This window comes from Diadema antillarum, unplaced genomic scaffold (genome assembly GCF_040938485.1).
Source record: "Diadema antillarum isolate AM-2024a unplaced genomic scaffold, OU_Dant_1.0 seq00000063_RagTag, whole genome shotgun sequence".
Taxonomy (NCBI): domain Eukaryota; kingdom Metazoa; phylum Echinodermata; class Echinoidea; order Diadematoida; family Diadematidae; genus Diadema; species Diadema antillarum.
Window position 1 is genome coordinate 91,094 of NW_027271166.1, and position 25,461 is coordinate 116,554.

The 25,461-nt window shown below is 37.4% G+C and overlaps 1 protein-coding gene across 1 annotated transcript in view; it reads left to right on the forward strand.

Moving 5' to 3' along the window:
• The first annotated feature begins 365 nt into the window (after nt 1-365).
• Nucleotides 366-25,461, forward strand: part of LOC139725839 (short transient receptor potential channel 7-like) — a 41,634-nt gene continuing 16,538 nt past the window's right edge. The window contains exon 1 of the mRNA XM_071636918.1: nt 366-414. The gene's annotated coding sequence lies outside the window, so the exon portion shown is untranslated. The remainder of the gene's footprint in view (nt 415-25,461) is intronic.

A 25,461-nucleotide genomic window follows, 5' to 3' on the forward strand; every position in this document is an offset into this window, starting at 1 on the left:
GGTGTAACTCGACCAGCAACAGCACATGACTAAGTATATATATACTGTTATCTCTTCGTCACGCAGAAGACATCCCAGTATATACCTGCGGCGACATGCCTGTGGGAAAAAGTACAACGCCTATTTCCGGGGAAAATAACTGCTGCTCTTAATGGACTTGTGATGTATTCACACCGATCCTGCTACATTGTATACCTAACAGGAAAGGTCAAATATTACGCAGATAATTAATTGACTCTGAAATTCACTCTTGTCGAGAGAGGCCATCGGAGAGGGCTATACGAGAGGATCTCATACTGGCATTTTCACTGTTCATCACACATTATGCCTCTCTTGTAACTTTTGTTGTTTTTTTTTACTGTGATTTCATTGAAGCAGCACAGCGTAGCGTCACTTTTGGCGATTGCATTCAAGGTAAGGCTGTTTTCCTTAAAAAAAAAAAGAAGAAATGAAAAAAAAGTGGTATCTCGTTTTTATTCTGTGTTATGAAAGAAGAAAAAATTGCAGCTATTGCAACGTATAGCGTTTTCAGTTTTATAACAGCAAAAATGTAGGCCTATACTCACAGCTAATTAGTTGTTGTTTGGTTGCTGCCATACATGACAACCTCGTTTATCGCAAGTTGCAATTGGTTAATGTGCGTACATATAGGTCCCATTCCACCGACCACCGGAGGCTCATCTGATCCCAAAAATACCAAAATTTCGGCGTTCCGATGAGTTCGGATGAAATATGAGCCGACAAGAGGAATTTTGGGACCCCGATTTCTAGCAAATCCAACAAAGATCTGACGTTGATCAGGGTAATCGGATCAAAGGCTGGTGGCCGCCCGATATCTGTCATCTGTTCATCTGATTGTGATAGGAGTGTTATCTGACACTGACCCAACACTTCCGACAATCGCAGGACACCAGTCCGACTAATCGGTATGTAGTCGCGTGGTAATCAGACTCGGACCAGATACTGGGCTGATCTGCGCCAAAATCGGAAACCGTGTATAGGAAGCGGGTCAAAAAGACTCTCCCAATCAGTACACCTCCTGCCGATAGATCAAAGTGAAATGCCAAAATATTCAGATAACAGAAGGAAGGTAAAAAATTCAAAAAAAAAATGTTTGCATCATAAACAGATACCTGTCTTATAACGTTTTATTTTAGTTTCGTAAATTCAACTGTACTTTCCAATTATGAGGGAGCCCTTGGTCTCAACAGTAGCATTAGGGGTGACGGGGACCAGAGTTTCCCCGTCCTCGGGAGCCGCGGGCGTAGAAGTGCATAAGTACGATAGTCCACTGGCATTTTAGTTAGGGACGCAGGAGAGTCTGCTGGCACTTACAGAGGAATAAATTCAAATGTACGCCTGGATCAGGTAGACTGGTAGATGCAGCAATATTAGTAGAGAATGATAGTGAAAAAAAATTTGACGAAAATTGGTCAATCAGATGAAAACTTATGAATCTTATTAAAAGTGTCGGTGCTGCTATGAGAAGCCTATATACAACACTTTGTGACGTCGCCTATGGACAAGGACGTAAGGAAATTATGAGAAAAATATAACTTAATTTCACTTTTGTGGCATCTAATAATATCACTTTATTTACCTCACTCAAAAAACGCGCGGGGATAAATAGTTCTTATTTTCTCTTAAAATGTCAGTAACAAGTTGAGGGTATGTGAACTTTTCACAGAAAAATAATAAAACTTCAGTTTTGTGGAATCTGTTATATCGTTTTGCACACGCGACGTCACAAAATGCTGTAGTCCCCTTATCCATCATACAGCAGCACCGAAACTTTACAATTCATTCAACTTATGAACGGATCGCCCGATTTTCCTCAAGCTTTCACTGATGTGTTCAACTATATTCATTCAATCCACATTTTTATTTGCTTAAGGCATGGCTCGACACTAACTTTTTTGTTTGGTGGCCCGATGGGGCCACCAAAATCCTTAATTTCAAATTTTTGGTAGCCCGAGAGAAAAATTTGGTGTCCCGAAAAAAACACAATAAAAAACATTAAAAATCCTTTTTTTTAATGAGTCAAATATTTCAGTTTTATGATAGTAAGAATTAGAAGTTGGACATAATTATCTGCTCATAAATAAACTTCAACAAACTTGCAACACTCACTCTCAGGCACTCATTCAGTCCTTTTCATCCATCCTTTAAACAAATTTAACTGCTAATTTCCGGCGCAAAAAGTTACGAATTTATTGACATACTTTTCAAAAAAATTTATCGGCCCGAGGCGGGCCACCAAATTTGCCCTTTATTAAAACTTGGTGGCCCGACTTTCATTTTTGGTGGCCCCGGGCCACCGGGCCACCGGGCCATCGTTAGTGTCGAGCCCTGCTTAAGGTCTCATTCCACATTGAAATGTAGAAGGGGATTTGGTCGTCGACTCCCAATCTTCACACTCAGGGTGTAGCTAACGGTTATTATTATAAAAGTCTGCCAAGGCGCCCGTGTATGGTTAAACGTGGGATCACCATCCTTTTCATAGACTGTTTGCTGTCGGATATCACTAGGTTTATACGATGAGTGTACGATGAGTGTCTGGTGACAGCTGATTTGATGAGCTATCAACCCTTCGATCTCACAACGGACAGTAATCGGAATGCAGAATATTGTTTACCCTCCGATGAGTGTTGCATTCGTGCTAGACGACTCCCTAACACGGCGTACTCAATTAAAATATCAATGATAAAGGGAAGGCTATACTGCACATTCATTTCATAGTTCATTGACTATTTCTAAATGTTTAAAATGCAAAATCAAAAATTTATTTTGCCACATAGTAAAATCCCAATTAAGCGTATAGCTCATAATCAAATCCTATATAATTAGAAAGGAAATCACGTGGAGGTGTAAGGAAGCCGGAGTGGCAAAACATTTGCTCATAAGACAGTTGATCCGGTCCTATTTTTCTTGAAGGACTTAGGGTTAGGGTTAGGGTTAGGGTTAGGGTTAGTGTTGTGATAGGGTTTTAGGCTTAGTTTGATGTGCGGATTAGGATTAGGGTTAGGGTTACGTTTGTGAGTAAGAACTTATGTTTGGCTAAGCGTGCAGATATTTCATAGGAGCAACATTGTGGCAGAAGCTAATGCCATGGAACCGCTAAATACTTAACCTTTACTGATTAGAATTGAAGACTTTACATATCTTTTTTCTTTCTTTTTCACCCAAGGAAAAGAAATGTTTTAAGAATAAGTTATTTCGATCGAACATGTCATATACTTTGAGTCCTAATACACGGAAACTCTTCAGATGACAGTGGCATATAGATTGTCGCGGTTTCAAATTACTATGTACGTATTAACACCCTAAAATCACTTCTCAGTCACTAAAAAAAAAATGTACTATTTACCTACTAGTCACTATTCATTTTGTGTGGGTTTTTTTTTTTTTTTTTGCAAGGACACTGTTCTGCGGTAGAAAATACACACAAACTTGTCGAGGGACCAAATCTCAAATAATTAGATGATGATCACCGACATGAATGTAGTTTTCGAAACAGCAGTAATAATTCCAGTGGTCTCATAATGTTGTCTGATAACATTGTCTGATTGGAAAGGCGAGCCAAAATTATATGCACTGCAAAAAATTGGGTGTTAGATAATCAACACCGAGCTGGTGTTAAACTTCTTGTGCTCATTAAAAGTTTGTGGTGTCAAATTAACACCTCCGGATGTCACTTCAAAATATAAAACTAATTTTTAGATAGGTAATTATTTATTGTTTTTCTTGTTGATTTTGAACTACCATATAGACGAACAAGAACTTTCCGATAAAGTATATGATTTTCGAATAAAAAAAGAGTTGTAAGCACATTTTCACCACAGTAACACCAGTTGGTGTGGTCTCCTATTGAAGCTGGGCTGGTGTTATACCATTGGCATCAACACCAAGTAGTGTCTTTGTTGAATCAACACCAGCGCAGTGTCTAACTATCACCAGTTACAGTGTCAAATTAACACCAGGAAAGGCCAGGTAAACACTTTTCAACACCATCAAAATGTACTTTCTACATCTGTTGGCGTGGTCCTCTATTAAAACTTGATCGGTGTTAGATTTAACAACCATGGTGTTAAATCTAACACAGCTCTTTTTACAGTGTGCGCAGAATCCGATCAACACTAATTCCACCTGCCTCTTTCGTTGTGGATTTCCTAACCGGGTCTTTGAGTTATGAATAATAGTGAATCTCGCGCATCATCAAACTCGAAATTCGTGATCAATAAGAAGTTTCAGATTGCGTTTTCCCTTGTTTTCGGTATGCCCACTCTCTTATTGATCTATACTCAAGATCATGACTAATCATCGACGTGTCACTGGACAACAATACATCAACCTCGTTATCCATAGTAACAAAGTCATAATGACGTAGCCGATAGAAGCCTATTGAACGCTTCCCATTGCTGTTTGATTACCTGGAACGAGAAAGGAAAGGGGAATCAGTTCGGATCACACAAACATGCCTTTCTCTTGGGCACACGGAAATTAAAAAGATAGTCTCGGCACTGATGAACTTATTACTTTTTAGGGTTGTTACTTCACATTAGCCGCACACAATTATAGGTGATGATGTATTTTAAGAATGGATTTGTATTTTTGCTTTTTTTTTTCCTTCGTGATAATGGAAGAAGAACCTTATGTAGAACAAAGTGAACGTAGTTACGACATTCCTCACCTGCCTGATGCTTTTTGCTTTATCTTTTTCTCAAGTTTGTTTGAAGTAAAACGTGAGACATTCGTTGTAGGTTTGTAACTAGTAAAGGATTCTTTTTAATATGAAACCATTTCATTTATCTGCGCCCATAAAGTGAAAATATATCGGCATAGTTCAAAGCATTGTCGTGAAAATAGATGTTACTGAGCGATTATTTGACGAATATTGTGGGCCATGGGCTCAAAGGGCAAAGGTCAAATGTCATGTGAAAATATTCAAATTCCCACATACTTTCTCTCTTAAACAATTTAGCTATCCATCCAAATTCAACCTGGTTTAAGGAAAGTAAACAGTCAACACGTGTGGACAAACATGTCTTTCATTTTTTCTTGTCAATTATGTGAAACTGTCGCCTCACACTGTCAAGACGTAGACCTACTCTAGACCTATTGGAAGAAACATGACATTTATGGCGGAGGCATATCAGTCGCCATAGCGACATTTCTAGTTGTTGTTTTTTTTAATTTTCCTCAACGCATTATCAGCTTAAGCAATTGGTTTTTGTTGATGTTCGCTCTGTTTAATGTCATTCCCTCCACATTATTAATTTCCACCTTGCTCGCAGCTTCATGCGGGCTCATGGCGCCAAATAAATGAGTATGTAATCGGATTGGGTATTAACTTACCACGCACTTTTATCCAAATCAATCCAATGCAGTGTCTCTATGGCCTTGAAACAGGCAGTGTGCCTGGATGACTGATATGTATAGAGCTTTACCATGTTAATGGATACCATATATATATATATATATATATATATATATATATATATATATATATATCTGTTTTAATAACAGGCAAACCAATAACTAGATCAAAATGGTGCTAAGTCCACTTCAGGTGGTACTCCATTTAATTTTTGTAATTGTATTTCTGTTAAAAATGAACTGAATGAATAAATGAATGAATGAATGAATTGATGGATGGATCTTTTCAAATTTCTGTGCGTAAAATTATGTCACTCGATTTCATCTGCGCAATGTCTTATGCTACGAACGATAGATTGATAAGCACCGAATAGAACCTTGCCGAATCACAATGTGAATTTAGAGCTCTGTGGAGGCTAAACAATAAAAGTATGTGAAGGATTGTACGCTGTGTGCTGAATATGTATCAGGTAGGTTGGGGTGGGTCTTCACGTTTGGTGATATGAAAGAGGAATTCTTTGTGTGTGTGTGTGTGTGTGTGTGTGTGTGTGTGTGTGTGTGTGGTGTGTATGTCCGCATGAACATCATGGGTGAGACAGTATGCGTAATCCTAACATGTACATTTTTATTAAATCATCTCCTCAATGTTGTCATACACCAAGATTTTAGGATCCATGTCCAAACAACGTAGCATAAAAAGCTTTAAATTGAGTGTAGCTCAACATTGCTATAGGGTTATATCATTTAATGCATTTCAATTCGTTTCAGATTAAAATTACATTCTTTAAAATAATGAGTAACTGACATTTCAAAGTATGATTACAAGTATACAAACAAGGGCAAAGGAAAACAAAAAAAAACAAAAAACAAAGCCAAAAAAAACCCAACAACAACAACGACAAGACACGCACACAACAAGTTAAAAATCGCGATGAATGTGGAGTTAGTGCCCGTTTCATGATGATGGCGCTGTTCAATGAACGCCCAAACGACCTTACACAAGCATTCCGTTATTATAACGAATATTGCTTGGGCAAATCCGTCAGATGTACATGGCTTGGAATGCTCTATAATCTATAGGTCTCATACAAATTTGGATTCATGAGTGGTCCCTCTGAATCTCAGCTCTAACTCCCAGCTCAATACAACCTGTCATTTCTTATGTCATTTCTTATCCTTTAGACCCATTATGCCAATTTAGAATATTGTATTTCTTTTTAAACACTGTGACTTATTTCGACCATAACTGGGGGGCTTCTGAAATAAGAAGAAAAGACGATCCAGTGGGCCATGTAATGAATCCGGTACATTGCTATGTCAGTGTATAAATCAACTATTATGTTAGGCATTCTGAAGCCCGCCCCCCCCCCCATGACTTCAATAGACATTAACATAAAAACAGCCCCCAAACCGAGCAGGTTAGTAGAGCTAATGATCATACGCTGATAATATTTCGACACGATCTGCACAAGCAATGCATTCAGGCTGCGACGGCGCCAGGGAGAATTTCGTTTTCGATTTTCTTCTTCGTTTAAATAGAGTTGCAGTCACAGTTGCAAACAGCAGTTAATATGTAGCATTTTTTGTTTGTCTGTTTCCATGTAATTACTGATGGTTTTATATTTCCATATACAGTGGTCTCATTGTCAAAATGTGTTTTGATTCACCATTTCATCCTATAAACAGTTTAGTTCACGCATTTATTTAGGAAGTCTTATACTAATCGTGTATTACCGATGTATATGTATGTATATATATATATATATATATATATATATATATATATGTGTGTGTGTGTGTGTGTGTGTGTGTGTGTGTGTGTGTATTCATACGTAATTAAACGCAGCGAAGTACAATTGTAGGAAAAACATTATTGTGTAGATAATCACAAATCGACTGTCTCTACATTGAATATCTCTATCATGTCTATCATGACTGACTGTTCTTATACGAGGCATGTGTTACGACTAAGATTCATCTCGCTGTGAAATTGTTTAAAGTATAAAAGTGACTACTGAGCTAATTAGAGGATTGCCTTTGATGCTCCATTAAGAATAAATTGCACAAAATAAATCACTGAAGTGATCGTGATAATTCGATGATCAGTTGATGTTGATCGGAATTGATCATGATCATGATTATGATCAGTAATAACATCGCCCCTAAGAGTTATGACAATAATACTGCCGATCACGTAACTCGTTAATATAGTAACCACCAAAAAATTAATCATAATGATAAATGTATATAAAATCATGGACATCACCGTTGTAACTGCAATTTTTCAGGTTATGATCAAATTAATAATCATTGAATTCATCAAGTCTTTCGCTAATGCTTTTCTTATCATCTTAGTACTGATTATAACAATTTTATTTGGCAAAACAAAAGAAAATCAGCGCCATCAATGATGAATTTGTTAATGATTGTTTCCCATTCAAGACAAACAAACAAATGCATCATTTATGTCATGGACGCTTTGTTTATACATTATTTTGTTAAGTTCTGAAAGATGTGGGATAAAGCTCAGAAAAAAAAGAATAGAGTGGATTAAAAAATATATATATACAAGCAATACTTTCCCCCACCCCATCCATCCCTTTAAACGTCAGTGTGAGAAAATTCCTCTTAACCAAGCGGATGTTGCATGCCGAGTTAAATAGCTTCCCCGCCATGCCCGCGCGCTTTTAACTTATTGATGCACGCATCAGCGGGGGAAAAAGATGTGCTTTCCTGAGAATTTGCCTCTCCGACATGGCTACGAATATTTCCAAATAAGGTGACAACATGCTCGATCACGAGCGTAGGATTGTAATCTGCTCTTACGACTAAAGAAATCAAACAGACATAAAACTGGAATAGAAAAAAAAAAGCACATGGATGAAATGATACATGGAAATCTGCTTTTAAAACTCTTAAGATTCCGGCGACAATATAATAAACTTCGTAATGATGACGTCATCACTATAAAGAATATTGCACTATCGCATTCGTGTCTAAAGGTAATTATTCAAATATGTATACGGTTTAAGAGAAATGTACTTCATCATTCATACCAGCTTATGATTAATACCGTTGCTGATAATTGTCGTCATATTTATGGATACATTGTGTACACGATCTTTACTATAATTCCCACATTTTAATGACACTAATGATAGTGCCCATGTAGAACAAGTAGAAATGACATTGAATTTTGTAACAAGCAGATACTGTTGACATTATCATTATCATCACTTTTCATTATCATTCTGCCTATTGTCACTGTATGATTGCTATCATTACTGTAATATAGTTCATTGTCATTTTATATAAATTTACGCCTCCATCCCTGGGTCCGGGATTAGTTTTCTGATCAACTCATGGGCACCCTCAAGGACATGAAGAAGTTTTATTTTTTTCCCTCTAAAATAAGCAGTGGATCCATTACCAGGATATACTTAACTAACAGTGTACGTTCCAAGGACAGTAATTCTGCAACGTTCTTACATCAAACCCATCACGCAGTATAACTCACTCCGGCTGGTATCTCACGCATTAATCGCCGCTGCTGCGGCTGGCAAAGTCAAGCGATAATGACACCGTACAGTCAGAGCTTGCTGGCATGGTCGTTTTAATGTTTTACTCTTTAAAAGGCATCATCCTTCCAGCGCCCCATACACACTTCCCACCATCTGACATTGATTTAGAATTAAACTAATGACTACTGGAGTCAACAAAACAAGCGCATTTAATTCAAGATTTAATGGGGGAGATGGAGCGAGAGAATCTGAGAAAGAGCTTTGAGATATGCAGGGAGATAAATCAGAAAGGACTCTGAAAGAGACGTAGGTACTAGTATAGAATTTGTTTATAGATCCTGGAAAGAGAAATAAGGATGAAATTGGAGAGAGAGAGAGAAGAAAAGGGAAAGAGGGGTAGATGGGGGAGAAAGGGAGGGAGAGAGATGGTAGTTAATGGCAAGCACTTACTGGTACATTCTATTTTTTGTATACTAGTATATCCGTGTATATACACTGTTCGTGCGCTCGCAAACGTATCATTTGGGAAATTACTCGTTTCTCGAGGAACACGTAACATGCTGTCGGCAGCTGGATGGAGGTTGTGTCGTCACTCAGAGACTAAGGGTAGTTTGACTGGTAACCGCATATTTCTCCGTGCTAAGAGAACGTATGGAAAACGCATCACACATAACTGAGAGAGGGTTCTTGTCTGCTTCTAATGTTGGGTAAGGAAATTGTTTTTTGATTTTACGCGCTGAGGGGTTTTTATCATTTCTCCACCGATATGTTGGTGGGAACACACTTATACGCGAAAATACAGTCACCTGATCAGATATACGTGCGCAAGGCAAGCTACCGACGGGATCTTTAATGTTGGACAATATCAGAATGTAGTGACTTTATATTGATGCCAAATAAAATGTGTGGTTCAGAATGGCTCTGTATTCTGATGTGACATACCCAGTTTAGGTAAGTTTAAACTATAATGAGCTTCATTTATGTATAGTCATACTTATTCACTATTTGCGCATAAGTATACACTTAAAGATAAAACAGATATCATCGTGAATTGTTGATATACTTCTGGTCAAGACGTAATTGTAATTTATTTCGATTCAATTCACCATTTTTTCCCGTTTTTGACGAGAATATAGACATTTCACAGTCTTTGTTAACAGAGAATAAGGCTTCATAAGTAAAACAAAGCAAATAAGAGGCCAAGTAATCTCTTTATGTAGAATTCCATATGGATATATAATTTCCAAATCATTCTGCAAATCTATTCGAGTGATCCTATATGATATAAACCTGAGAACTCTCTTACACACTCCTATACGCAGTGTTATATAATATTTACAAGTACATTGATGTGCTATTATAATCATAAACACAGACACCAATTTTAGCATAATATATTATATGACATATGATATGTTACATAAATGTTGAGATTATGTAAATTTGTATATATGCGTGCATGCATGTGTGTATGTGTGTGTGTATGTGTGTGTGTGTATGTGTGTGTGTCTCTGTGTGTGTGTGTGTGTGTGGGTGTGGTGTATGATACAAAGATAATCTATGTGTATTTGTATACTGCGTGAAACTCACAAGATAACGTGAATTCACAATAGACACGATAGATATGTCATTCAGTTACAATACTCCGAAATGTGCTTTGTTAGTGAATTGTCTTTTTGTTTATGCGAATACAAGGGAGCTAGCACTACCATCATTCCTTTAATGCCGAATAGACAATGTCTTTTGGTCAATTATTAGATCGATTAAAATGGGTGATTAAAATCATAGCAATCATTTTCATAACCTCCTTAACGCCAACGAAGGGGCTAAATTTACCTTTACAAAGGGAATGGTATACAAATGTATACTCAAATGTTCATGTGGATTGAATGAATGCAGCTATAGTAGTAGAACGCATCAACGAAGTTTAAGGAAAATCGGTCAATCTGTAATTTATGACTCTTTAAAGTTTCGATATTGCCACTGCTTGATGAGAAGACTACTACAGTTCATGACGTCACGTTAGCACAACGATATAAGGCAAAAATAAAGTGAATAATTCCTCAATATTTCATTTTTTTATGAAGAGTATATACACATTTCCTAGATTTGCTACTGGCATGTAACATTATTCCCCGTCTTGTTAAAGAGGAATAAGTCAAATGCTCTTTTGTTATGCGTGAAAAGTGAAAATATGCTTAATCTTCTTTATTTTTTCTTTATATTTTTCCATACATGACGTCACAATATTATATACTTTTCATCCAACAATGGCTGCATCAAAAGCTTATCCATAACTCTTCAACGGTTTTTCTGTTTTTCCTCAAACTTCGCTGATGTAATCTACTAATATTGCTGCACTCTCTTAATTCACATATATATAGGGTTTCATAATCCTTGAGTTTATAGTGAGTAAACAGCATTGTGTAGAAGACTCTTCAGGATATTGAAAACACATGCACACTACTAGGTATAGTAATGATGATGTTGAATTAAGATAATGATACGATAATAATGTGGTTTCAAATGCAACGGGTGGATGTTTACACATCAAGTGCTTTTCGAAAGGACTTTGCCATTCCCAACCGCAGCCAGACACTTTTGCACTTTTTGGAGGGCAGTATGAAAGGATATAAAACCGCCAACCTACATGTAGACGGAGAATTATAATACACTATAGCAGGGCACTAACAAACCTGTACCAAAAAAAAAAAAAAAAAAGCTAATTGATCATAAAAAACGTAGGGCCTATACCTACATACCGTAATTATATTAATATGCCACTGAGATCGAAATTAGTATTTGCACTGTAACCTGAAAATGACAATGACGACGAGGGTAATTATTTTAAAACTTCAATTTCGAGGACAAACTCATTATTAAGGTCTGCGCATGCGCATAGTGCTACGTACGTGGATGACTAACGCATATAAAAGCGTGCAATATTCGTCCAAAACATGGGTCACCCGTCACACCAGCGCTTGTCAGGGCCATTAAGCTTCTTGTAATATAATGTCCCGTGTCCAACACACAATATGCACACACTTGCACGCACGCACACCCCCAAATAAAACAATAATAATAATAATAATAATAATAATAATAATAATAATAATAATAATAACAACAACAACACACACACACACACACACTTTTTTTATAATGTTCTTTATTTGAGTTTCATTCAATGTCAAATCCATATTAACAATAAAATTAATACGTCCACCAACAAAAAAAAAAAACCGCAGCTGTATTCTTTTTTCTTGTGCTGCTAAATCATTTTTCAAACATACAGTACGATATATTTGATTCTTTTTACCAAATCATACCCTGTTTTTATAAGAGAAATGACTTGAAAATCTGCATAATTCTCAGAAAAAGCTATTTTGATCAGCCTATAATCAAGCCAATCCAAATGTGCCTTATCACTCACACACCGAATAAGAAATGTGTGCTACTCAATCACTTTTTAACTTAACTTCCTTCTTTTTTTTTTTTTTTTTGGCAGAGCACACGCTATATACATAAATACATCAGATAAAGTATAACTCTTAAAAGGGAAAAAATTCTTGATCAACTTGATCAGATTGCTCAATATCCACTTCATAACATAAATTCTCTTACACTCTCTTGAGAATACAGCATTTCCTGAAACATATCATAAAAAAGCATTCTTTACTTAACCGAATAAAACTCATCATTTTTTTTCTATCTAGCCTATCAACCTACCCCTCCCCCCGTACAAAACAAAATAACCATATGTGTATGTCATCAAAACAAACCATATTCCTGCCTAGCCCCTTAACCATTATTAGTATTCTATTATTCTACTATTGCCTAACTACATCTACCTAACCCTAACCATCCCCACCTATTTCCCCGCTAACCATTACTCTACTCTTACCTAACTACATCTACCTATAACCCCAACCATCCCCACCTATTTCCCCATTAAATACCCCCCCCCCCCGTAGCCTTCCCTCAACACACACACCCATATATGCACTAGACATCAACCAAAACAACAACAACAACAACAACAACAACATACCCACCAGTGCGCACTCACGAACACCAACATTTGCACGCCAAATTACACTATACATACTTGTGGTATCTTGGTTACCTGTTTCTTTGACAGTTAGGCACACACCAAATTAAAACCGAAGCTAACTAAACATTTTACATGGGAAAAAAAAATGACCACCATAATGCTGATACATATACCGATCCCTAAACATTAATACGGTTAAAACCTTTACTGACCATATACATCTGACTCTATGAAAGTTTCAACTGCTCCCATTTTTGCAAATGAAAACCAAGCTCACCTGCTTTTATAACCGCAACGTTCTTTTCCTCCTCTATAAAATCCAAAACAAATTTCTTTATCTTTTCCCTCTTGGGTAACTTATTTTGTTCTCTTGACCGAAATATTACAATTTTCATCAAAATTATCAAGGCATTCACGCATTTGATTCGATTTGAACTACCTCGTAAACCCGAGAAGATATCTCTCCATTGTAATTATTCTAACTCAACTAAATCATGATACTCAATAAGAATCTGCCATATCGGCTTTACTTTCACACAATCAAAAAATATATGTGAATAAGTTTCCCTTTCTAATTGACAAAAAGAACAAAGATTATCATTCACAAAACCAAACTTAAACAAATGTTCCCTTGTATAATCACCCCGTGTAACAACTTAAACTGAAATTCCCTATGTTTACTAAGTAAAGTCGTGCTTCTAGGTCTGATAAATAAATTTCTAATTTCCTTATCACTGAAATCATACTTCACTTCACCATATCACACACACACACACACACACACACACACACAAACAAACACGCACTTATGCACTTATGCGCTTATGTAAATACACATGCGTTTGCACAAGATTATAACATGACAAGGCGTTCACGTTCACAATGAGTTGCGTGCATGCGTGTTATATAGGGCCTATTTAAAGGGATTGTATAGTTTTGGTTGAGACCTAACTTCAGGTTTCTAAATTTTTTTAGTGAGATAATGAGAAACCTCTTATGAAATATGAAAGGGTATGTAATTTCATGAGGAATTAAATGATTGTTTGATGAAAATTGGTTTTGAAATGACTGAAATATCCAAAACAGAGCGATCCTAATAAAATGTGGGACCCACCTTTTATTACAATGTATTACGATCGCTTTGTTTTACCTTGTTTTCGGATGTTTCAGCCATTCCAAACCAGATTTTCATCAAATAAACCTTGAATTCCTCTTAAAATGGTATGCTCTGTACTATTTCATATGTGCTTTCTTGGTATCTTGCAAAAAAGTCAAAAGCCCAATTCTCATCTCCACCAATACTGTACCATCCCTTTAAGTTATGGGGACACTGTATCCGTCGTTATCTTTCATACATGGTAATATTGTACAAAGTAAAATGGGCTCCGGAACAGACGTGCAATGTCAAAGCTGAAGCTATTGATTGAGATATCACTCAGATGATATCTATGAATATGACACGGCCTATCGCAGATAATCATATTGATGTATCATATACCCCGATCAGCCACTCTTAAACCTTATTAAACAGCAAAGTTCACACGCATTAACGTGAGCCCATTAAGCCACTCCCCTGCCTGGAAACCGTTGACAAATTGGTGGATAGTGCATGGACGAATGGTGAAACTTGGCATGTATTGTTGTTGTTTTTTCTTCTTTTGCCATTTGCTGGACGAACGGTCACCATCACTAGTCAAGCATGCACGCTGCGTTAATGCTTCCATTGGTGATTGGTATCTAAATCGTTTTCCATTGACGTGAAAAGGTTCAAGGAGGTTCCATCTTTACTTATCTTTTCCTCCCGAGCAAGATAGCTATATGAACTTGGAGGACGTCTTTGTTTTTCTCGATACTCTGATTATCACCTCACATCAATCCAACCTCACCTCAATTTGAATCGAACTTGAAGTAATCGTTCTGAATTAGTTCATACATGTATAAAACGATGAGTAAAGTTCTTTACAATAAGAAAGTGTTTATCTCGCGTGTCTTTTACCTTGTGAGAACGTCTGATGGAGTGCCATGCATTGCTTTCAATAGTTGCTGCAACAAAACACAAAGTGAAGAGGTATATTATGTTGTTTGCAAATAAAAATGGGACTGGTCTACTTACAGGTTTTGACAAAATCTATGAAATCATGTGACCTACGTTTCTTTTTCTACAGACATTAATGTGACAACGTAGCTATGCTGTTTTAGGCAAGACTTTTCTGACGCCATTTGCCGAAACCTTCTCTTATTGTACGTACTAGTATACGATTTTGCTCTCCGAATGCATGTGGCGCTTCCATATTATATTACTTCCTCTCCTCTCTCTTTGCAGTGAAAGAAAAGTACAGCGATATTTTTAGGTGGATTCCCCACCTCGGTCATAATCCCATTATACTTTACGATCGACATATCATATTTTTGAAGCCCTCTGTTGAAAATAATGATGATTATATAGGGGTAAAAAGCAGACCTATCAGACATGCGCGTCTCTATTCAGGTTAATGTACATTCATTTTTATCACTTACGCCCGAGTAAAATTTCCCGCTACATCCGACATTACGAGGAAGCTGATATCGATACCTCATATCATATTTTTGAAGCCCTCTGTTGAAAATAATGATGATTATATAGGGGTAAAAAGCAGACCTATCAGACATGCGCGTCTCTATTCAGGTTAATGTACATTCATTTTTATCACTTACGCCCGAGTAAAATTTCCCGCTACATCCGACATTACGAGGAAGCTGATATCGATACCTCAATATCGGATATCTCCGGCGCGATTAAAACGGACAAGAAAAAGGGACGAAGCTTGTCACCATCACCGTGTATATAGTAATTGATCGCACGCATCTGTGTTTGTTGATAGTCATCTTAAAGGCAGCGGTTTTGTATTCAGCAGTACATAAACAATGTCTGCAGACTTTTTCTCTTTTCTTTTTCTTTCTTCGCGTTTTTCCCCCTTTGGGAACGACAATGGCCATCAATGTAACAGAGATTGTATTAAAGCACCTCTAACTCCTCATTTCAATATCTATGTGTCTATGTCTATGAATTTAGCTACGATAGATGCGCCACACTACATTAAAGAAATGATACTGCGCATTTTCACTACAAAATTAGAGTAAACGTATGGTCAACGCTTGGTCAAACCTGTCTATAACGACTGCTCCGGGGAAGCACATTTTCCTGTGGTCGTTACAGACAGGTGGTCGTCGTAGACATGTTCGATGCATATAGCCATTGTGACATACACGTTGGATATAATTATGTGCTTACATGCATGTTCTGCACGATATACTACATTGTAATTATGGTAATACATACACAAAAGACTCGACATTAACTTTTTCTTTTAGTGGCCCTTCAATGAAATTTGGTGTCCCGATCGGGCCACCAACACACACCTTTCCTTAAAAAGTGATGACCCGGCATCCATTTTGGTTGCCCCGGGCCACCGGTCCACCGCTCATGTCGAGCCCTGTGTACACCTTTACAAAATAAGAAGTGTTGTACACCATATACACCTTTACAAAGTAATAAGTGTTGTACACCGTATACACCTTTATAAAATAATAAGTGTTGCACACCGTATACATCTTTATAAAGGAATAAGTGTTGTACACCGTGTACACCTTTACAAAGTAAGTGCTGCACACTATACACATAAAAATTTTAGAATCATTCATATTATCCAATCACTCTGCCCCGAAAGCAATCACCGGTTGCTTTAAAAGAAAAAAAAAACTTGCAGTCGACAAAGTTCACTGACATATTTTGTTGATGCAACAGCCAACAGAGCTACAATAAGCTTCGTGTCCGGTTGGGCAGTCATTGATTGGGACATGGCTGTCGAGCAGAAGCCAAATCTGGGGTTGCTGGTCGCGTTGGGCAGATGGTTGCCTTGCTCAGATTATGATCTACACGTTTTCTTTTGCTTGGGATTTCCACGTGGTTGCAATAAAAACAGACATACATTTTAGATAAATATGTTCTTACGTGTACTCAGTGGGTGCATATGTGTATGAGTGTGTGTGTGAGGGGGGTGTGCGTGTGTATGTGGGTGTGTTTGAACAAATGTTTGGACAAATTGATGAATAAGGTCAGCTGTGAATAAAAAAAGATACATAACGCATAATAATGATTCACCCCTTATGACGTAAATCAATCGCTTGGTTAACATTACTGAGTGAAGTCTTTCACGGTGCCAATCTTTAGCACATTGTAATGCACGGATGGTCGTGTCTCACAAGTGAGCTACATAGTTTACGCATATAGCTCGAGCAACAGTGATAGATCACTTAGTATACTCCCCCATCTCCCTTTCCCCCAACCCCGGAGGTGACCTGGAAGATGACCCTCGGGTTTCCAGGGAAATTGACATGGATAAACAATGCCACGAAGCTCTCATCATATTATGTTTGTTTTTACTTTGTTTGATTTCATTCTCATTGTCGTGGAAATGTTGTGCAATTAGTGAAAGTTGCGATAATTTCAGGTGACCGCGGCATCGATTTCAATACTCACATCTGATTGGTTGTGTCTTTGCTGTTGCTATGCAACATCTGCGACATGTTCGTGACTAATAAGGATATTGCAAATTTCTTCAAGTTCATGACAATTTAGGGCCTGAGTGTGGGGTAATTTGATAATCTGTAGAATGTTCCACAGAAATTCTATCTGAGTATATAGCCATAATGCATATTGAGAAATGTTGGGGAATATGTCGCAAATAAAAATGCAATGTAATGTATGTATGCAATTCTTAATAGATCGTGGTAGTTTCTCCAACTTTCAAATTTAGACCAGTGAAAAGATTGAATGTTTTGAATGAAATTGGAGCAAAGAAGCGCTTACTTACACATCGGGAGCCGCGGAACTGGGGGTCGGGGGCCGAAGCGCCCCCCCCCCCCCCGGCTTTAAAAATGAAAATGAATAAAAAAACACACACACAACAACAACAACAAAACTCATGACTTTCTGAGGGTTCCGCCCAGAAACACTTCTCGTAGAAGCGGCGGGGTGGGGGGGGGGGGGGGAGGGAAGGGTGCGCCATTGACCCAAGATCAAACCACAAGCACTACCCTGGACTCCCCTCCATTCACACACACACACACACACACACACACACACACACACACACACACACACACACACACATATGTATATACAAACACACACTGAAAACGTATGAGTATGTCTCAACTCAGTATTACATGGTACTGTATTACATGAACATTGAGATGAATATAGTATGCCTGTACTTCCTGATTTAAAAGAGAAAATAAAATGCTATAGATTACAGTTCCTCTTCCTTTTTCTCTTGATCCGTAAATTCAATGTCATTTTCATTCTATCTATTGATCTTTGACTGTTCATTCTTTTTCCTTTCCAAAGTTCCGTTCGGATTATCTGATCGACCTACTCTTTCTGTAATGGGTGTACTGGAAGATGATGCGCTAAGATTACAGAAAAAAAAAACTATGCCAGAGCAATACAGACGATATATAAAAGCTGAAGGAAAGGTCAAGGTCGTATGCATTCAATACTATTTCCGGGAGCCGAGGATCACGTGATTTTCTACACCTGGCGTGTATTTTTGTGTCAAAGCAAGTAGCTTCAGACACAATCAAACTCCGTGTGTGGCTCAATTTCAGAACTTATGCGGATGGGGCAGGCCTATCTCTGGAAGGTGCTCATGTTCTTATTTTCATTAAGGGTTTAAGACACTTAAATCAGAATGAAACAAAACAAAGGGCTTTTGGAATCTTCTTTCTTCTGACAAAACTTGATGGGGGGGGGGGGGGGGGGGGGGCTGAGAGAGATAATCTATTCCTAAATGGTGCATTGTCTTCCCGGAGTGTCTAGTCTAACACCTTCAATTTTTCTCTTAACCTTGTGATAGAATCTGGATTTACAAACACGCCTGGATAGGCATTATATTGCCTTTCAAAATCGCAAAATTTCGGTTTATTTTATCAAACATGGCTTTCGCGTTTTGATTCCTCCAGGGAGGTGAGACGAATCACCTCCTTGATTCCCCTAGGAGTCGCTCGATTGTCTGCAGGATCAATGCCTTTTAATCGACAATAACTGCGGTGATCAATCAACATACCAAGCAATCAATCAACGACAAAAACAGGAAACTGTCCAGATTTTGACCGTATACCTTCTATGCGTGCGCGTTGCATAATAATGACGTCCCCCGTATAGTACTGTCGTGTCGTATCGCATAACCATTTGACACACAGCTTCAACAGCTGTATTAATTTTGATAAAACGGTATTGTGTAAATGTGATGATAAATCACGACTGGAAAAAAAAAAGTTTGAAATTATGGATGATGGCTTACCTGATTGAAACGGCAGTGTTTTGGGAAGGGAAAAAAGTCAAGGCAAGCATTGTCGCAACAACACTACAATAAACTACAACTGCATCGCATTAACACAAGTTGTTGCAGTCGGTATGGTCCTGTAGAAAGAGTCTTTCTCGCATTAGTTGTCTTACATTTTAGTGAGAATAGTCGCAGTGAGCAAATATGAGAGCGATGATAAAAACTGCGCTTTCCCATATAATGTGCACTCACACATCAAGAAAAGCAGAAAAGAAACAATAACCTGCGGCTTCTTTGTATCTCTATCTTCTTCTATCATCTTCCTTTCATTCTCGTCCTACCTTCGTTTCTTCCTCCTCTTTCCTTTCCTTGTCCTTCTCCTTGTCTCGTCTTCTGGCCTCTTCCTTTTCTTCTCCTCTCTCCTCCTCCTCCTCCACCACCTTGCACCTCTCTTTTAACGTCCGTCTTTTCAATCTCATCTTTCTCACCTATACTCCTCTTCCTTTTCATTCTTCTCCTCTTCTTTTTCTCTCCTCCGCCATGCTCCTTCTTTTCTTTCCACGTATCCTAATACCCTTTTATCGTATAAGCATTTATTCATTTATTTATTTATCTATTCATTCATTTATTTATCTATTCATTCATTTATTTATCTATCTATTCATTGATTTATGTATTCATGTATTTTTTATTTATTCATTCATTAATTTATTCATTTATTTATTTATTTATTTATTTGTTTATTTATTTATTTGTTTATTTATTTATTTATCTATCTATCTATCTATCTATCTTATCTTATCTTTCTATCTATCTATCTATCTATCTATCTATCTATCTTATCTTATCTTTCTATCTATCTATCTATCTATCTATCTATCTTTCTATCTATCTATCTATCTATCTATCTTATCTTATCTTTCTATCTATCTATCTATCTATCTATATATCTATCTTATCTTATCTTTCTATCTATCTATCTATCTATCTATCTATCTATCTATCTTTCTATCTATCTATCTATCTATCTATCTATCTATCTATCTATAGTATTGTTTTCACTGGGTGGCTCCATCAATGAGTTGAACTCTTTTATTCATGGAGGCCCTGCATATGGACAATACACATATGTATTCATAAACATCAAAACAGCATAATTTCAACAAAAACAATTATAGCGCACGTAACATACATAATATATACTACATGTAGTTCGTGCAGAATGAAACAAGACATACCTAATCGTAGAGAATATGTCGCTGCAAAAAGCGTGTATTTTATCAACGCCCCTTTCCTTCTATCACCGTTAAACCTCTCTCATTCTCCCCTCCCCTCTCTCCTTCTCTCTCCACCGCCTCTCTCTCTCTCTCTCTCTCCCTCCCTCCCTCTACCATCCTTCCTTTTTCTCTCTCTCTCTAACTCCCATTTCTACTTTGATGTCTTTCCCGTGTATTCCTCATGTTTTCCATTTCTATTTCATTTTTCATAATCCCAATATCATTGTTTCTACGTGGTTGCCTTTAATTCTCCTCTATCCTTGTTGATCGCGCTGTGATTAAAAGCATTTCCGCGGTCATGCGAGCGAGTATTTACAATCCACTATACCTACGTCATTTGTGAGATTATACATGATAATTATCAAGTTAGCCGCACTCAAGTGGAATGTTCGAAATGACATATGAAAGAAGCAATTTCCATGATTATGTGCTTGTGATTATGCTCTTGTGATTGTATGTTAAGTCTACCAAACGTTATATCCATTTGCACTCTTTAAAGGGATCGTATAGTTGTGGTTGTGTCCTAACTTCAGGTTTCTAACTTCGGTGATGTAATGAGAAACCCCTTATGAAATATGGAAGAGCATGTTATTCCAAGAGGAATTCAACGTTTATTTGATGAAAATTGGTTTTTGGAATTAATGTCTGAGATATCCAAAACAAAGCGATCCTGATAAAAGGTGGGACCCATCTTTTATTACGAACGCTTTGTTTTACCTTGTTTTTTGGATGTCTCAGTCACTCCAAAACCGATTTTTATCACATAAGCTTTGAATTCCTCTTAGAATGGTATGCTCTGTACTATTTCATAAGTGGTTTGTTGGTATCTCGCCAAAAAGTTAAAAGTTCAATCCTCATCTCCACTAACACTATGAAACCATCCCCTTTGAATAAAGGATATAAAGGAAGAATACTCGATATGACGTTTGAATACAAAACAGAAGCAGAAAGCCGTGGGCAAACCGAAAAAAAAAAACCAAACATGATATAATGGCGAGGTTTATTGTGTTTTGTTTAAAAAACGGATCCACACACATTCTGAAGCTACACTCTTGTTCCTGTTTAAATAACAAATATTTAGTACGAGCAAAGATAGTGGGTATAAGTGCTGATATTAACTTGCTTTGGGCGGAGGTTTACCCCTTCCATCAAATTCGACCTTCGCCGTGTTCGCAGTGTTCATATAAGCTGCCACCATGATAACATAATGGTATACAGGGAAATGTAGACAATAAAATCGCAGTCCTATCCAATAATGTCGTCGCGTTTTGATCACGTTTTTCTTCTTCAATCTTGAGCTTCCGCAATACCAAAATGATACGTGGTATATTATTAATCCGGCATGGCCTCGTGATTAACACGGCTTCATGCGCATCGCCCCGAAAAGAAATGAATCTTGTAGATTTTGTGTCATGGCCATTGAGGGTATAGCGAAGAATATGAAGAATTTTCGTGTTTCCAACATGAGTCTAACCTCGCTTCGTTTATAGCTACACAAGAAAGTTATAAATTGGGATCCCAAGTTTCCGTAGAATAGGGTCATCTCTTTAGACTGACAAAGGTATATAATGATGTCATGATATTGTTATGTTTTATTTGAGTATTTCATTGTTTATTTAATTATTTGATTATCTAGTCATTTAATCATGAGAAATATAAAGACGAAAGTATTATGACTGTATATCATGTATAAATTATTGAAATTTGTGTTATTTGAAATTCTTTACTCATGTAAGCGTTATATTATGTAGGCCTATATTACCTTGTATTCCTTTATATGGGAATAAGATTATTTGAAATGAATTGAATTTAGAATGCATGCATTTTCATGCCATATTCTGTAAAGAGGAGAAAGAGTTAAATGAAGTTTAGATGAACTTATTACTTGAAATAAATTGAACTGAGACCAAAGAGATGCATACCACTATAGCCTTCTTGAATTGGTGTATATCACCTGTATATGGTTGATGGAATCAGTTAGATTCCATGTTGGCGGTAGAGGTAAACGTATGCCGGGAAATCAATGTTGACCCTTTAATCATCCACAGATTGTACCATGTTTACGTCAGAGGAAACGAGGCGAGCTCGGAGCTCGAATACACGAATTATCATGTGGGATCAATCTAGAAAATGATGGCTTATCTAATGTATTTTGAGTGTGTGTGTGTGTGTGTGTATATATGTGTGTGTGTGTTTGCGTGCGTGTGTGTGTATGTTTGTGTTTGCATGCGTGTGTATGTGTGTGTGTGTGTGTGTGTGTGTGTGTGTGTGCATGGGGGTGGTCTATGTGCCACTCTATAAACGGGATATCATCGCGATTTAATTCACGAGTGCGATATCATGTAACCAAATGCTGACATTTTTTTCTTCTTCTTAGCATAACATTTTTAAAATGTCCATATAATTTACAGGCAGTCTATATTACTGAATTGCATTCTATTCATGAATTTGATTCTATGGTGTTTATTTTACTGAAAAGTGAAAAATATGAAATGTATATATATATATATATATATATGTATATATATGTAGCCAAATGCACGTAGCCGAGTGCATGTTGCACAACATTGTGAATACCCGAGGATGCGCTGCATTTAATTCCATTAACATCACGAACTTGAACCTGTGCATTATTTGTTTTATGAAACGGGTCTATGAACCATGCTACTATAATTAGTATATACATCAGCTATTCAAAACTTTGTATTTCACTACAATGGGGCTGCTCTCCGATTGGTCGTGGAGACGACCGTGTGAATCAAAGCGATTGTATAGTTTGGGTTCGTGGCGCGCGCAGAGGTATAGATGCGCTGCACAGAGCAATCGGTAACCTTGAATCTTGAAGTTATCAATCTCTGTTACAGCTTTCCACAGGAAGCTATACAGGGATCGTGCTATAGGATAACCCGTCGTGCAGTTACTAAGTATGCTTTTTTATTTGACACTTTTTTGCAGTCCCGTGTATTAGCGAGAGATAGAGAAAAAAAATGAAGAGCACAAGTATGCCTACTCATTTCAGAGCTTCTGATTGGCTACATACATTCATTTAGAAGTAACAACATCAGCAGCTGCAGTCTATATGCTGTGATAGCATAAGTAGGTATAGGATAAGAATCTGTAGAAATGACATGAGTACACTATAGCTCTGTATGCGTGCACATTTTAATATCACCGTCATCGTCGCAAACCTCAACGTTCTCATGGTTTTGTAACTATGAATGCGTTATGTAATTCTGATTACCTTGCATAATGGATTGATGTAAACCATATAACTTTTCTTTTTCAGTGGACTCTATGCATTTGCCTTTCCACTTTGCAGTCAAGCATAATTATACTCTAATAGAACGCACTTTGCGTAAAATATTTTGATTGAAGCCGACCGTGGAGTATGATGTAGTCGTAATGACGTCGGCTTATAATTTGATTTCGGGATTCCTTCACATCCAGATTTGTCCTGCACGTGAAAAGCTCTTTCCTCAGAACACACAAGTTGCGAGATCGCACCACCCCCCCCCCCGCCCTTTACTATTTTTCTCCATCGTCTATTTAACGACAGGTTGGTTACAATGGTGGCGTCGATATGCTTTCACCAATTTGTTCACACCAGCTGTTGTTGCAGCAAATTGGATTTACCCAACAGAAATTCTCTCGCGGGGAATTTGTCTTTCTTGTCCTTCATACTGAAACCTTTGTGTTTGTTTAATATTGCATTCCAGATGTAGTGGAAATCAAAATTTCGTTGATTTCTATGCAAACCGTTATACAAAAAGATGAAAATAAACTCGCACGACTATAATCTTATACGACAGTCGTACAGAAAATAAGGAAGTAGGCCTAATAAATGCAGACATGTGTGTGTCTGTGTGTGTGTCTGTGTGAGAATGTTAGCGTACAGTGTACACATCACACATTCACACACACACACACACACACACACACACACACACACGCACACACACACACACACACACACACACACACCCGCACACACACACTCACATGCACACACACCCGATTGATTATCTTCGTATTTAGAATATAGTAGTACTAATATCTAATTCTCCTATACGTACGAGCGCGATGACCTTCAACTTCCGAAAGCAACGTTTTAAACAATGTGCAACGCTGTTCATTTTAGGCGCAGTTTTGATTAAAGTTTTTAGCTCTGTGTGTGCATATGTTATAAGAGACATTTTGCCGTGAGATGAGACTGTTTTATTAGCTTCTTACATGGACAGTCTTTCCTCTTTACAATTTCCACAGGCGTTTAATGTAATTAAAATGCATAAATTATTGAATACAAATAATGCAAAAAGGAAGTTATGATATACAATGTTGTTAATTTTAGGCGCCGTTTAGCTCTGTATGTGTAGGTATTATATTCTGAGCAACATTAAGAGGTGACATAAGAATATCTTTAGCTTCTTAAATGGACGATCTTTCCTTTTTATAATATCTACAGACGGTTATTTTTTAATCTTAAATAGTGTGCTGAACAAGAACTGTGGTGAAAAAAATGAGTTATGACATATAGGCGCAGATGATACTTTGAAAGCAAAATGAAACCCTCAAACATCAAAACGTGTACCCCATTTCAACAGAAGCAATGACTAGCAACAGGGTACAGAACGCACACAAATTTCACTCGGAAAAGCGTACCAACAATATCGGCATGATTCTTTATAAACAGCAATAAATCACTTGCTTGGTTCATTACCACCAACAGGTAGTGGCGTCACAGTTTGCTTTACAGCGTCATGAACATGATTTACATTGGACTTATTGCTTCGTTTTCGTCACGACTGTACGTTGTACGTGTTGTATAGGCAACAGCAAACAGACCACAAAAATTGACATCCAGTTGGAGAGGGAGAAAGAGAGGGGGGAGAGAGGGAGAGAGGAATGAA